General features: G+C 39.4%; 1 protein-coding gene and 3 non-coding genes across 4 annotated transcripts in view; 1 reads left to right on the forward strand and 3 right to left on the reverse strand.

Moving 5' to 3' along the window:
- LOC136845152 (uncharacterized) overlaps nt 1-15,022 on the forward strand; it is a 169,693-nt gene that overhangs the window by 55,263 nt on the left and 99,408 nt on the right. The gene's annotated exons all lie outside the window — the stretch shown is intronic.
- Nucleotides 9,844-9,916, reverse strand: TRNAR-ACG (transfer RNA arginine (anticodon ACG)). Its single transcript has one exon. It is a non-coding gene; the product is annotated as a tRNA-Arg (tRNA).
- On the reverse strand, nt 12,422-12,494 carry TRNAR-ACG (transfer RNA arginine (anticodon ACG)). Its single transcript has one exon. It is a non-coding gene; the product is annotated as a tRNA-Arg (tRNA).
- Nucleotides 14,477-14,549, reverse strand: TRNAR-ACG (transfer RNA arginine (anticodon ACG)). Its single transcript has one exon. It is a non-coding gene; the product is annotated as a tRNA-Arg (tRNA).

Here is a 15,022-nt window from a genome sequence, read left to right on the forward strand (position 1 = left end):
TACTGGGTACAACATCGTGGACGGAGAGAACAACTCAAGAGAGAACAACTCAGGAGAGAACAACTCAAGAGAGAACAACTCAAAAGAGAACAACTCAAAAGAGAACAACTCAGGAGAGAACAACTCAAGAGAGAACAACTCAAAAGAGAACAACTCAAAAGAGAACAACTCAGGAGAGAACAACTCAAGAGAGAGAACAACTCAAGAGAGAACAACTCAGGAGAGAACAACTCAAAAGAGAACAACTCAGGAGCGAACAACTCAGGAGAGAACAACTCAAGAGAGAACAACTCAAGAGAGAGAACAACTCAAGAGAGAACAACTCAAGAGAGAGAACAACTCAGGAGAGAACAACTCAAGAGAGAGAACAACTCAAGAAAGAACAACTCGGTAACCCGAGAGAACGATCCTGACTCCTTTCATTCCAGCGTTCCCCCACCTCGCCCGCCCACCCCAAGTCATTAAGGCTAATTATTCAATTAGGCGGAGACCTACTCGTAAAGAAGTGTAGATCAAAAAGAGGCGAATTGAATTCACTCCTAGTCATCTGCTTCAGTTGCTCCCCGGCGGGGAAATCGTTTGATCGCTCCAATGGCGTTATTTTCCAATTGGAAAGTAAATGGGATAAAGGACTAATTTTTCAAGAGAGTCAGTTTTTAGTTCTCTGTGAAAGAAAACTGTTGTGCCGGCTTTGTCTGTCCGTCCGCGCTTTATTCTGTCCGCACTTTTTTCTGTCCGCACTTTATGCTGTCCGTACTTTTTCTCTCCGCACTTTTTCTCTCCGCCCTCAGATCTTAAAAACCACTGATGCTGCAGGGCTGCAAATTGGTATGTTGATCATCCACCCTCCAGTCATCAAACATACCATATTGCAGCCCTCTAGCCTTAGTAGTTTTTATTTTATTTAAGGTTGAAGTTAGCCATAATCGTGCTTCTGGCAGCAATACAGGATAGGTCACCACCGGGCCACGGTTAAAGTTTTACGGGCCGCGGCTCATACAGTATTATACCGAGACCACCTCAAGATAGAGGTATTTTCGGTGGCCTCTATTATATGATGTAGCGGCTGTACAGAAGACTCGATTGCGCCGAAGAAACTTCCGGGCATTTTTTACTTGTTTCTTATTTCAGATTCTTCTTTTTTTTTCAGATTATATATATATGTTATATAATTAGCACCACCAACGAATCGCTCTACAGCAATTTGACTCATACCCAAAGTTTTCCCAAAAATCCTAATGATTAACGCCAAGGAATTCTTACTCTGTCCCGACATAGTAATCAGCGGGGCATTTTACCTAAAGAATGCCCTTCCGAAAGGCAAGATGGCACTCTACATCTGGAACATCTACGAAAACCACCCGTAGGGGGTTAGTGCCGTCAGTGCACCTCATGCGGTTCACTGTAGGCATTACTTGAGGTTCTTTGCAGATTGCCTTCGGCCCCTCGCTGCAACCCCTTCCGTTCGTTTTGCTGTACCTCCTTTCATATTCTCTTTCCACCCTCTCTTAACAATTGATTCATAGTGCAACTGCTTTGAGGTTTTCCTCCTGTTACACCTTTCAAACCATTTTACCCTCGGCTTCCGTTTCAGCGCTGAATGACCTCATAAGTCCCAGTGCTTGGCCTTTGGCCCAAATTCTATATTCAGTTCAGTTCAATCCATTTCCCACGAAAAATAATCCACCTTGATCAGATAAAGTTGGATAACGAGAAAGCAGATGTATAAATAGATTTCTCTTGGGAACAAACTGGAGAAAATGAATTCCCGGAGTTGTTTCATTTTGTTTTCTTTCCACTGTTCGATTTTTCTCTTGTGATAAGGTAAAGGGACGTTGCGTCTTCCTTTGCATGGGAACGAAAGTAAGATGTGTGGATTACAAAGGTAATTTCATTCGTATTATTGTCATTGTTCATATTATTATAATATTCATAGAATTATCCATGTTATCATAATATTCATAGAATTATCCATATATCATAATATTCATAGGATGAAGCGAGGAACAGTTCGTGACATTCTGACACAGAAGATTCCATATTTGAACTCCAGAAAGGAATCGTTTACAGTTTACGCGAAAATAACTCTAATGAAGCTCTAGTAGAAGGTCTGTTTTTAGTTTCCTGTAAAAGAAAACCGTTGTGCCGACTTTGTATGTCCGTCCGCACTTTTTTTCTGTACGCCCTCAGATCTTAAAAACTACTGAGCCTAGCGGGCTGCAAATTGGTATGTTGATCAATCAACCTCCAATCACCAACCATACCAAATTGCAGCCCTCTAGCCTCAGTAGGTTTTATTTTATTTAAGGTTAAAGTTAGCCATAATCATGCTTCTGGCAGCGATATAGAATAGGCCACCACCGGGCTGCAGTTAGCAAAGTTTCATGGGCCGCGGCTCATACAGCACTATACCGAAACCACCGAAAGTTAGATCTATTTTCGGTGGCCTTGATTATACGCTGTAGCGGCTGCACAGAAAACTCGATAGCGTCGAAGAAACTTCGGCGCATCTTGTGCTTGTTAGCTAATGGCGCCAAATTGCTGGACTATTTAACCGCCCCCCCAAACCTCAAAAGAGCTCAGCAGGTTGATGGATCAAAGGATGGCGCCACAGCGAGAACAGAGGAATCTCTGATCACTGTGACGTCATAGGTAAACATACATCGTGGTTAAACATGAATTAGACAGAAATACTTAGTCTGTATCCGTTATAAACATGGAATGAATGTATAAACGAGTCATATATTTATATATGTGTGTATGCATGTATGTATGTATGTACGTGTGTATATATATATATATATATATATATATATATATATATATATATTATATACACACACACATATATATTACTAAAGGACTCATTCAAACTGGATGGTATCCATTAGATACCATCCAGTTTGAATGAGGTCCTTTTAGTAATTCTACTAATGCACAGAACAATTGTGTATATGATAAAGTTAACACATATATATTATACACATATATAATATATATATATATATATATATGTGTGTGTGTGTGTGTGTGTGTGTGTGTGTGTGTGTTCTGACAGAGTATTCAGATGCGCCTTTGATCTCCGGCCCATGACATTTCCCTTACAATTAAATGGCTGAAATAGAATCATTCATTATTTGATTCAGCATGTGAGTGAGCGTTCTATACTTCATAACTGCGTTCTTTGCTAAATTCTCCAGTTGCCCTGGCAACGCATTCTCAAATGAAAAGCCATTTAAAGTAAACGCGACCTGTAATGGCATCCGAGATCTGTCAGTTAACATTTTTTTTTTGGGGGGGGGCCTTGTGTTTGTTTGTTTATTTATTCTCTGATTTGTTTCGTCATGTTCAGTGTTTGATGAATCTAAAAATATTTGGTATTTAGAATATGAATTTATTTGTCATTAGCCGTAATGATTTACGTGGGTATGTATTTGTATCTTATTCTATATTTTAGTTAAAAAATATAGAGCAGTGTTCCCATTCGTAGTTATCAATTTTCTGTTGCTTCAGTCAACGAAGGTCATGTTTTCATTCGTTTTTATTCGTTTCCTCGTTTCTCCCTACATGGTATCAAAGGATAAATACACCCCTTAGAGGGGTAGTACCATCAATGCGCCTCACGCGGTGCACTGTAGGCATTACTTAAGGTTCTCTGCAGCGTGCCTTCGTTCCTTTATCTGTACCTCCTTTCATATTCTCTTTCTTCCATCTTACTTTCCACCCTCTCCTAACAATTGATTCATAGTGCAACTGCGAGGTTTTCCTCCTGCTACACCTTTCAGACCTTTTACTGTCAATTTCCGTTTCAGCGCTGATTGACCTCATAGGTCCCAGTTGCTTGACCTTTGGCCTAAATTCTATATTCAATTCAGTTCAGTTCATACGGGCCTCGCTTCTGTAAGCCCCCTTTGAACAACAAGTATTAATTGCTCTTTCTTGCAAAGCACAGCCATCGCATGTAAACAGATTTTTTTTGGACTGTATTGGGTCCTTTGCTTCTGAATTCAGTTTCACGCATCCCTTCATCGTTTAATGACGAACAGAGACGTGGAATAAAGTAAAAAGATAACGAGGTGGGTAGAAGCAAAAATCCCTGTGTCTAATTCGAGTCTCATTCGCTTTGATCCTATTTCACGCACCCATTCATTTGTTTAGGATAAACACAGATACAGGATTAAATTAAATAGAGAGCGAGTGGAAGGAGCAGAAGAGGAGAAGGAAGGAGAGTCATGCAGTAAGGTCTAACTTTTGCTCCAATTCAGCCTCATGCCTTACTGACTACAGTGCGCCACTGACTAATCCGTACTAAATATTATCAAGTTCGGTTAAAGTACCTTATAAAAATTTAAATTAACTGCACACTGAACTGTCTTATTTGCAAGGTCAGCAATCATGTCACTAGTAGCTTAAAATTAAGAGGGGTCCCAGAACACTGCCCTGTGGAATCAGACCTTAATTGGTCGAAGGTCACTCAAACCACCTTCACTCACACCTCTCTGATCCTGGTTTTTTACAAAACTGAATGGAATCAAGGACATAGCTAACAACAGATCAGTTAGCAAAACTAGATACAGGACAAGTCTGTCCAGGTCGTCGTAGGCTGCTCTAGACTCTAGAGTCAGTTTGAAGAATTCTTGGCTCATCATTATTGTTTTTTACTTTTTCATAGTACCAACATCGCCTTTATCATCATTCTCTATGGTGCATCACTATATTATGACTGGAAATAATGAGTAAAAAGCCACAATAATGTAAATGAGAGACTATTTTTCAAAATACAAAAAAGAGATGAAGAGGACCGTTGTGCAAACGATCGAAAACTCCCCCTGCATTTTAACCCTTTTCTTGTATTATGGAACAATACAATCTCTCATTTACATTTTTGTATCTTTTTACTCTTTATTACCATTGTTATTGTAATCACAGTCATCAGCACTGTCATTACCATCGAGATCTTTAATAGCCGAAACGATCAGATCATCGACGAGAACATGAATCCCCTGCACCCCTGCCCCTGCCGTAAATGTTGGTCCTAAATTCAAGCCTTCATTAGCAAGTCAGTGGATCGTAAATGAGTTTTCCGAAAAAGCTCGCCCGTGTGACTTGACGCCCTGGCTCAGCTTAATGGGATCCATTAACTGCGCTGTCTCCTTACTTAATGGGTTCCATTAACTGGGGCTGACTCTTTGATCTGAAAGCATAATGGTATTCTGGGCGATTAAGAAAACGCCAGTGTAAAGATTTGCTTGTGTCTTTCATCTTTTGAAAATTTAGGGGTCTTTTGATTGCTACACGCTGCCGGGTATTGAGGCTCCCTTCATCATGTTGTGTTTTGGTTATGAAAGGAAAGCGTAATTGTGTTCTTTGGATTAAGGTGATTCAGTCACAGAATAATTAATTATGTCCTTTGTTTTTTGAACTTTGAAACTCCTCTTCACTCTGTTCCCCCAGTACTTATTGTTCTTAAGTAACTAAGTATAAAAAAAAAAAAACAGTAGCATACATTTCCGATCTGCCTCTGTAATGCAGTGTTAAATTCTTGCACAGTTTTTCGTTCCTTTATTTACTCAGGAGTATTTTCACTAGTAAACCTAATAAGAAACAGAAGGATGGGTTAAATTTACCAGAGAATTGTATATTAAGCAAAATAGATTTTATATACGTATTTAGTCTTTGCAAGGGAGGGCTATGTTTCCCTCGCAAGAAATCAATAGGTGGCTAAAACACAAGGGAAACGGTTAACACTCTTACCAGAATGCTTGGAGTCTTAGACAAGCAATGAAGATCCGAGACGGTAATTCCCTGAAATTGAAAGCCGCCGGTTCCCTTGTATTTTCTATCTCAGTCCTCACAGCTCCCGTCACCATTTTCCCGAGATGTAACCGAGTACCGGGACTTTTCCCTGAAAAAAGCGGGACGCCATATCTTCAAAACTAACCATAGAATTTTCTTGAAAATGATCTCAATGTGTTTCCCCACACCCAAATTACTTAATCGCTACTATTGTGACCTAACCTCACCCAACCTAACCTAACATAACCTAGGGGCATGGCCAAAAAACCGTGGCTGGTGCAGTACTAGCATACATCTCAGGAATTTCCCTCCCGACATCATGTTGTCTTTCTGTTATGAAAAGAGGGCATAATAATATTCAGCGCGATTAAGGTTATTTAGTCACGGAATCATTCATTATGCCCCCATCTCTTTTGTCAAGTTTGAAGCTACTTCTCATTTTGTGCCCCCAGCACTTGTGACATTCAAAAATATCTAGTGTAATTAAAATATCTAGTGTAATTAAAAACAACAGCGTTCGCCATGTTTACTGACAAGGGTGCGAATTCGCTCTCTCGCGTATACTTTAAACTCTACCAAAAAATTTTCATTCTTTTTTTTTTACTCTAAACATCTTTCGCTAACGAGGCCGATGAAGAAAAGAGAGAAGGATGAGGTAGATTTACAAAAGGACTTTAATCGAGGGGAGCCTGAGAGAGGGGACATCACAGACACGAAAGATATAAATGGCTCCTCACTTGTCAACCAGGAGCGTGGGCAAATAGGAGATTGGTTCTCGGAACGGGAAAGCAGACACTCGAGGGTAAAGAAGCGAAAGCTGGAAGGCTCATTTCCAGAAAATATAGAAGCAATATGCCATGAATATTCTCGTAAAACGTGAATATCTGTGATGACGAGAATACAAAAGCAATATGCGATGGATATTCACGTAAAACGTGAATATCTGTGATGACGGGAATGCAGAAGCAATATGCCATGTGTATTCTCATAAAACACGAATATCTGTGATAACGATCACTTAAAAATTGATGAATAATAAGGTAGAGAAGACGATCGCTTAAAATGTCATAAATAATTGATGAGATAGAGAACGCACACAAGAAGAAGAAAAGGAATAAAAACAGAGAGATTTGCATAGAGACATGAGCCAGTGTATATAGAGGGACAGGGAATACATTGGCCATCAGAAAAGCGTGATTCGTACGTCTGGCTCGGAAGCTGATTTCAGGGTAGGTTTCGTCATTCGTGGCTAGTGCTAAGCTGCCCCGCTGGGCCCGCAGCCGCAGGGGGTTAGGCCGTTAGGGCCGTCAGTGTACCTCGTGCGGTGCGCTATAAGCGTTACTTAAGGCTCTTTGCAGCGTCCCTTCGGCCCCTAGCTGCAACCCCTTTCATTTCTTTTACTGTACCTCCGTTCATATTCTCTGTCTTCCATCTTCCTTTCCACCCTCTCCTAACAATTGATTCATAGTGCAACTGCGAGGTTCCCCTCCTGTTACACCTTTCAGACCTTTTTGCTGTCAGTTTCCCTTTCAGCGCTGAATGACCTCTTAGGTCCCAGTGCTTGGCATATGGACTAAATCCTATATTCTTTGTGCTAAGCTGAAGAGGAGGGACACTGCTTGGTAGGTTTTAGCGCCTCATTGGGACCTTTTGCCGCTCGCTCCAGATTTTCAGGGTCTGTTGCAAGGCTCAGTGATACTCTTATTTTTTCATGCATGTATTTATTGTTTGCAATGAAGGGATATTTTTTACATGCAAGAAATCAACAGGTGACCGAATGCAAACAGGAGAAGCTTTGAACTCTCATGGCAGAATGCTTGTATTGCAAGACAAGCAATAATGACAATTCCCCGATAAAAAAAAAAAATGCCGGCTGTCGGGTCCAAAGGCAAAATGCTTTTAAGGTGTCATACAAGATGATAAGATAAGGATTTAGGCGGTTTTTCACTAAAACGTTTCATATTGTTTTCGCTACATCAATTAACTAGTTAAAATGGAATCTGCACACGTTGGTAAAGGAATAACAAATTCAGTATTGGGAATAATATAACGGCTACTTAAATACAACGTTTCGTTGCAAGATACTAAAAGGGGGATAGTGCCGTCAGTGCACCTCATGCGGTGCACTGTAGGCATTACTTAAGGCTCTTTGCAGCGTGCCTTCGGCCCCTAGCTGCAACCCCTTTCGTTGCTTTTACCGTACCTCCATTCATATTATCTTTCTTCCATCTTCCTCTCAACCCTCTCCTAACAATTGATTCATAGTGCAACCGCTTTGAGGTTTTCCTCCCGTTACACCTTTCAAACCTTTTACTGTCAACTTCCGTTTCAGCGCTGAATGACCTCATAGGTCCCAGTACTTCGCCTCTGGCTTAAATTCTATATTCAGTTGGAAAGATGCTGAGAACGCGCTCGCTCGCGTCAGACGGATTCACTCGTGTGGCATCTTCTCTCCCGAGGCGACTCTATTCTTAGCCAGCACTAACCGCCAACCAGAGGCTCGAAGTGGTGGGTTGTCTTATCTGTGGCTCTGGTGCCAAGTTGCGCTGACAAAACGCGGAGCGGTTAAGGCATTGTATGTCTTCAGTGATCGCGTGGATGTAAGGATATAAAGCATGTATGTATGTGTGCGTGTGTATGTGTGTGTATTTATATATATCTCGTATATGTGTAAATTATATGTGTAAATATATATGTATACGTGTGTGTGTATGTATTTGTGCATAATTATATATATCTCGAATATGTGTAAATTTTTTTATATATATATATATATATATATATATATATATATATATATATATATATATATATATATATATATAGAATCTATTGGTCACTTTTTACCAGGTGCAGATGTAATTGTAATAGCCACACTGCCCTCTAAGAGGGCATTGTGGCTATTACAATTACATATGTATATATATATGTATGTGTGTTTTTATGTATATCTCGTACATGTGTATACATACATACATACATAGTACTTTAATAGATTCATGGCTACTCATAGCAGAAGAAAGACAAAAATATATAAGTAAACACATAAACAGAATGGAGAGAGAGAGAATGGGGGAGAAAATAGCAACTGACACCTGGCGTTTCTAGGATGTCAGACCTTGTGGGCATGAGTGTTAACACCGCCAAGCAAAATGCGGCCTTGTGGGGCAGTGGGTAAAGCACCTGACTGCAGATTCCAGTGTCGAATTTTAGCAAAGTTGAGGAATGTGATTATTAAAATTTGTGATATAAAAGATGAAAGGAGAATTCGTTTAAACCATTTTTTTTATATCAATCTCAAATGAAGAATGTAAGATGAAAGCCTCTGTTTATTTTGATATCTGAGAAATTAAATTTCCTGAATTGTAATGTAGGTTACGAGTATTAGGACGCAGTAAAGAAAGCAACAAGAAGACGTGTTCGACAATGCGTCTCACTGATACTTGTGGCGAATTCAGATCTATCTCCCCAGGGGGGTAGCGCTGTCAGTGCACCTCACGCTGTGCGGTGGACGCATTACCTAAGGTTCTTTGCAGCGTTCCTTCGGGCCCGAGGTGCAACCCCTTCCATTCTATTTTACTGAACTACTGTTCATATTCTCTTCCATTTTACTTCCTAACAATTGCTTCATAGTGCAACCGAGGTTTTCCCCCAGTTATTGCTTTAGAACCTTTTTGCTCTCAATTTGCCTTTCAGCTTGCATGACCTCACAGGTCGCAGTGCTTGGACTTCGGCCTAAATTTTACTTTCCATTCCATTCCTACCTTACCTTATAAATAAGATACCTTTTCATGTCTGGATCTTCAAAACATTTCTCGACCATGCCAGGATTCGAACCGGGGATCTTCTGATCCGTAGTCATGTCTGGATCTTCCGTAGTCATGTCTGGATCTTCAAAAGCATTTCTCGACCTTGCCAGGATTCGAACCTGGAATCTTCTGATCCGTAGTCATGTCTGGATCTTCAAAAGCATTTCTCGACCTTGCCAGGATTCGAACCTGGAATCTTCTGATCCGTAGTCATGTCTGGACCTTCAAAAGCATTTCTCGACCTTGCCAGGATTCGAACCTGGAATCTTCTGATCCGTAGTCAGACGCGTTATCCGTTGCGCCACAAGGCCTGTATACGAAGTTAGGCATTGTCACCAGACGTTTGACTTCTTTAATCAGTCAGTGGGTGATAACCTGAATAAATTTTATACTCTGTCCGATTTAATTTATTGTGACCTTAGCAAGAGAATGCATGAAAAAGGTAATAGTCTTCGCGCTGTGAATGTTTTCACAAAGAGCGGAAAGATACTCTTGGTAAGTTCCCGAGAATTTGTATACTTGAAGAAGAAGCGGACGTGAAACGTCATTATATTGTTGCTTGTGAGAAATATAGTACATTTTTAACGCGTAGCTATGTTTCCCTTATTCATCCCGCGCTTTTTCTCGACTTCTGATGGCATCCTGCGCGCTCTCTCTCTCTCTCTCTCTCTCTCTCTCTCTCTCTCTCTCTCTCATACACACACTCGATCTTCACGTTTTCCATGTGTGATCGTCAAACAAGCACAGTTGCAACAGCTATATAATACGCTCCACTAATCATCAAAAGGTCGAATAAACTCGTACCCTTTGAAAACTGGGGATATCGTTTTCTTTCCCAATTCGTTTTTTTTTTTTTCACTGCAATTAAAGGTAGGTTTAAAGGGGGTTATTTAATTCCAGCCAATTTCTTTTTTTTTTTTAATTTTGTTTGATTAGGCCGTTCAGAACAACTATTTCCTAGAGCTTGCTACTGGGATTCAGATGTGGAATCGTCTGATGCAAGGTCAGACATGTTACTCATTGTGCCACAAGGCTTGTGGGCATGTCATGTTTCTTGGCGTCACTAGACCTATGATTGCATAGATCAAGAAATGAGCGATGTGTATGGTCAGCTTCTCAACACAGCTACCAGTTCGAATAAGAAGGCTTTCCGTTGTTTGCTGGTTTCATTTTGCAAGTGGCTTAGCTGTTAGTAACCAGCGTGCATCAGTCAGGAAATGGGTGGCTTTATCAGCTGATAACGTTAATGAGAAGCAGATTTATCTGTCAGTTGTATCTTCCGCCTTAGTATTCATGGTCCCAGTTTCACTTCTTGTGACAGGCTCCAATTTTTTTTATGTGATATTTCATTGTAAAATCAGAAGAAATTTTGGTTATTCGAGTGTTGTTAATTTGACTAATATTAATCACCGAATGCCCTCGCAGGGGATTTGTGGTATCAGTGCACCTCGCACGGTGCACTGCAGGCATTACTTGAGGCTTTTTGCAGTGTCCCTTCGGCCCCTAGCTGCAACCCCTTTTATTCCTTTTACTGCACCTCCGTTCATATTCTTACTTCCATCTTACTTTCCACCCTCTCCTAACAATCGTTTCATAGTGCAACTGCTTTGAGGTTTTCCTCCTGTTACGCCCTTCAGACCTTTTCACTGTTTCCCTTTCAGTGCTGAATGACCTCATGGGTCCCAGTGCTTGGTCTTTGGCCTAAATTTCGATAGAATTCCTTAACATGAAAATTGTGAATAAGTTTCACCATGTGACAGGTTTTTCCTAGAGCGGATACCCTGTGTAAGTTCTCAGGAGCATTGGATAGTTTAAATAGACAAAAAAAAAAAAAATTAAAGTATATATTATTGTTTAACAGCAAATTTTTCGCCTCCCAGTGGTTTCCTCCTTATCTGTAACCTTCCTGTTAATCCACCTCTCTCTCTCTCTCTCTCTGTCTCTCTCTCTCTCTCTCTCTCTCTCTCTCTCTCTCTCTCTCTCTCTCTCTCGGCGTCCATCATCTTGTTTTTTCTTTTTTTATTCATTTAATGAAATTGTTAAGTGAGCATTATTAAAATAATGATTGAATTTCTTTAATTAGTCATATATAGGTTTACAAACTCGGCTTTTGAAAGTTGAAGATAAGTATATGCCTTCCGTTTTGTTTTTCACTGCTCTTCAGTGAATTTTGTTTCTTAATTATAAATTTAGTAAAGATAAAACTCAGTCTTTCTTAAATTTTTGTCCCTTGTCCATTTTAGTATAATATTGTTTTCCGAATTGACTAAAATAAAAAAGAGATGAGCAATTTTAATAAAATTTTGAAGCTAGAACCAGGTTCGAATCCTGGCTGGCAAGGTCGAGAAATGGTTTTGAGGTCATGATCTCAAGTAAACAGTAACTGAATAATAAATGTTGGAAAATCAAAAGATGCCATTAAGTCTGCACTCCCTAACTCAATCCTAAAAGAGGTTGATGGTGTGCAAGCTGTAAATTTATGTAGCTTTATGGCAACAACCATCAGCAAGAACATGTTTCTATTTTTGTTTTCAGTGTACAAATCCCAGATTGATATTATTTCAGTTTCGATTGTATTTATTTTAGTACTGTCATCTGATTGCCTGCATCACTGGTACCAGTTCTCTCTCTCTCTCTCTCTCTCTCTCTCTCTCTCTCTCTCTCTCTCATTAGTTTAAAAGGACTGCTTTCTGCTTATTTTTTAGTTTTGCTCATTCCTGCAGCCTCTGTGAGTATTACCCATGTATATGTACATTTTCTTGAGTAGCAATTCTGCCTTGGCTGTATAGTCTCTTATTAGTCAAAATCTGAGAAGTCGACCTTGCCAGGATTCGAACCTGGAATCTTCTGATCCGTAGTCAGACGCGTTATCCGTTGCGCCACAAGGCCTGTGAAAACAGTGGTTGTTCTGGTGTCACCAGACATTTGACTGAATCAGTGGATGATAAATGAACGGAGTTTCTAACTCAGCTGTCAAATTCACTGAGGCATCAGCAGAAGAGTACATGAGAGAATCTAAGTAACTTTCACCCTGAGAATACTTCACTTACAGTGGATATTATTTGTATGCTCTCAAAAGCCTTTGGAGTTTACTTAGACGGAAAATTATGAAGCTTGTTTTTATCAGTTAAGATGAAAACACACTTCTATTACAGCCATTTTTTTTGTTTCCCAATGGTTTTCTCGATATCTTCTGGCTCTCTCTCTCTCTCTCTCTCTCTCTCTCTCTCTCTCTCTCTCTCTCTCTCTCTATATATATATATATATATATATATATATATATATATATATATATATATATATATATATATATATATATATATATATATATATATATATATATATATATATATATATATATATATATATATAATTCTCTTGACATTCAACTTCCTCCTTTCACTTTATTCCTTTTCCTAAAATTGTTAAGCGATCACCACTGAACAGTTATTAAATTTGTTCAATTAGTAATACGTGTTTTTAATAAATTTCACAACTTTTGAAAGATCAAAATAGGTGCTTCCCTTCAATTTTGTCTCTCTCCACCTTTCAGTGAACTCGGTTTCTTATGTAATAACTTAGTCACTGCTTTAAATCCTTCTGTACCTTTGTGCCTTCACCGTCAGAACTCGGCATTATTTCACCTCCTAGATTCCTGTTAAGAAATTCACTGAGTTTAGCTAAATATAGTATTTAAAACTGTATTTTGATAAAATATAATATCGAATAGAATACAGTTTTCATCAAATGTAATTTTAATCAAATCTGATTTTTAAAATTAACAGTGCAAAAGAACAATATTCATAAATCTTAAAGCAGTAGATATTTATATATTTTAAGAGCAATGACATCTTTCTTGCATCATGGCACTTGACATTTTCACAGGCCTTGTGGCGCAACGGATCAGAAGATTCCAGGTTCGAATCCTGGCAAGGTCGAGGGACGCTTTTGAGAATGTAACCTCAAGTACAAAGTAATTGAATAATATATGTTGTAAAATTGAAAGGTGTTATTAAGACAATTCCAAAGCACTTCATAAAAGAACTTCATGATGTTTTAGGTGTAAATATATATAGCTGCTAGCTGACCAACCCGGCACTGCCCGGGATAAGTCTGAATGACAACTGAAAAACTCTCTCACTTTTTCCCTCTTTCTCCTCCCTAACACCCTCTCCTCTCTCTCTCTCTCTCTCTCTCTCTCTCTCTCTCTCTCTCTCTCTCTCTCTCTAACACCCGCTCTACTCTCTCTCTCTCTCTCTCTCTCTCTCTCTCTCTCTCTCTCTCTCTTGTTCTTCTCCCTAGCACCCACTCTACTCTCTCTCTCTTCTCCCTAACACCTCTCTCTCTCTCTCTCTCTCTCTCTCTCTCTCTCTCTCTCTCTGTCATCACCTTCCTTAACCCCAAACCCTTTGGTGCCATTGATGTCTTGCCCCCACAGTATTCTTTTCGAGATAGTAAGTCATATGTATACCAAGTTTGATTGAAATTGCTAAATGCATTTTAGAGTTATTCTGGAACATACATACATACATACATTTTTATATATATAGATATTGCGACCATCATTAACAGGAAAGCCCGTTCATAGTTTTCATCGTATAAATACCAGAATAACATCTCTTTGCCTACATCATTGGGACCAGTTCCCCCTTCTCTCTCTCTCTCTCTCTCTCTCTCTCTCTCTCTCTCTCTCTCTCTCTCTCTTAATAGTTTTTTTCCTTCTCCAACAGGTCACCTGCAGAGTATGCCTCGGTGAGTGTTACCTGTGTTCATGGACAGTTTCTTAAGTAGCAGTTCTGACTTAACTGAAGTGTCCATTTTGCTTAACCAGATCATACTTCATGTCTTTCATTAGTCAAAAGCTGACAAACCGACCTTGCCAGGATTCGAACCTGGAATCTTCTGATCCGTAGTCAGACGCGTTATCCGTTGCGCCACAAGGCCTGTGAGAACAAGATAGTCACAGTGCCACCAGACATTTGAATAAATCTGAGGATGAGAACTAAATAGAATTTTGGACCCTTCGCTGTGTAATTCACTGACTCAACAGCAGAATGGTACATGACAAGGAGTGGATAATTTTTTAAGTTCTCTGAAGCGTTTATAGTTTAAAGAAGCAAAACGAAAAAATTAAGTTCATGTTTTTATTGTGAAGATGAAAAGTAATTTATAAAAAGTTTCCTTGATATTTCAGGGTTCCTGTTTCTCTCTCTCTCTCTCTCTCTCTCTCTCTCTCTCTCTCTCTCTCTCTCTCTCTCTCTCTGCACCCATCATCCTGTTTTTCTTTTTTTTTTCTTATTAATGATATTGTCAAACAATCACAAAAAATTCATTGAATTTGTATAATTAGTCATATGTATTGTCCTAAAGTCTTTCATGTTTTGAAATTGACAGTAGATGCTTCTATTTAATTTTGT

The sequence above is a fragment of the Macrobrachium rosenbergii genome, chromosome 13, assembly GCF_040412425.1.
Source record: "Macrobrachium rosenbergii isolate ZJJX-2024 chromosome 13, ASM4041242v1, whole genome shotgun sequence".
Lineage (NCBI taxonomy): Eukaryota > Metazoa > Arthropoda > Malacostraca > Decapoda > Palaemonidae > Macrobrachium > Macrobrachium rosenbergii.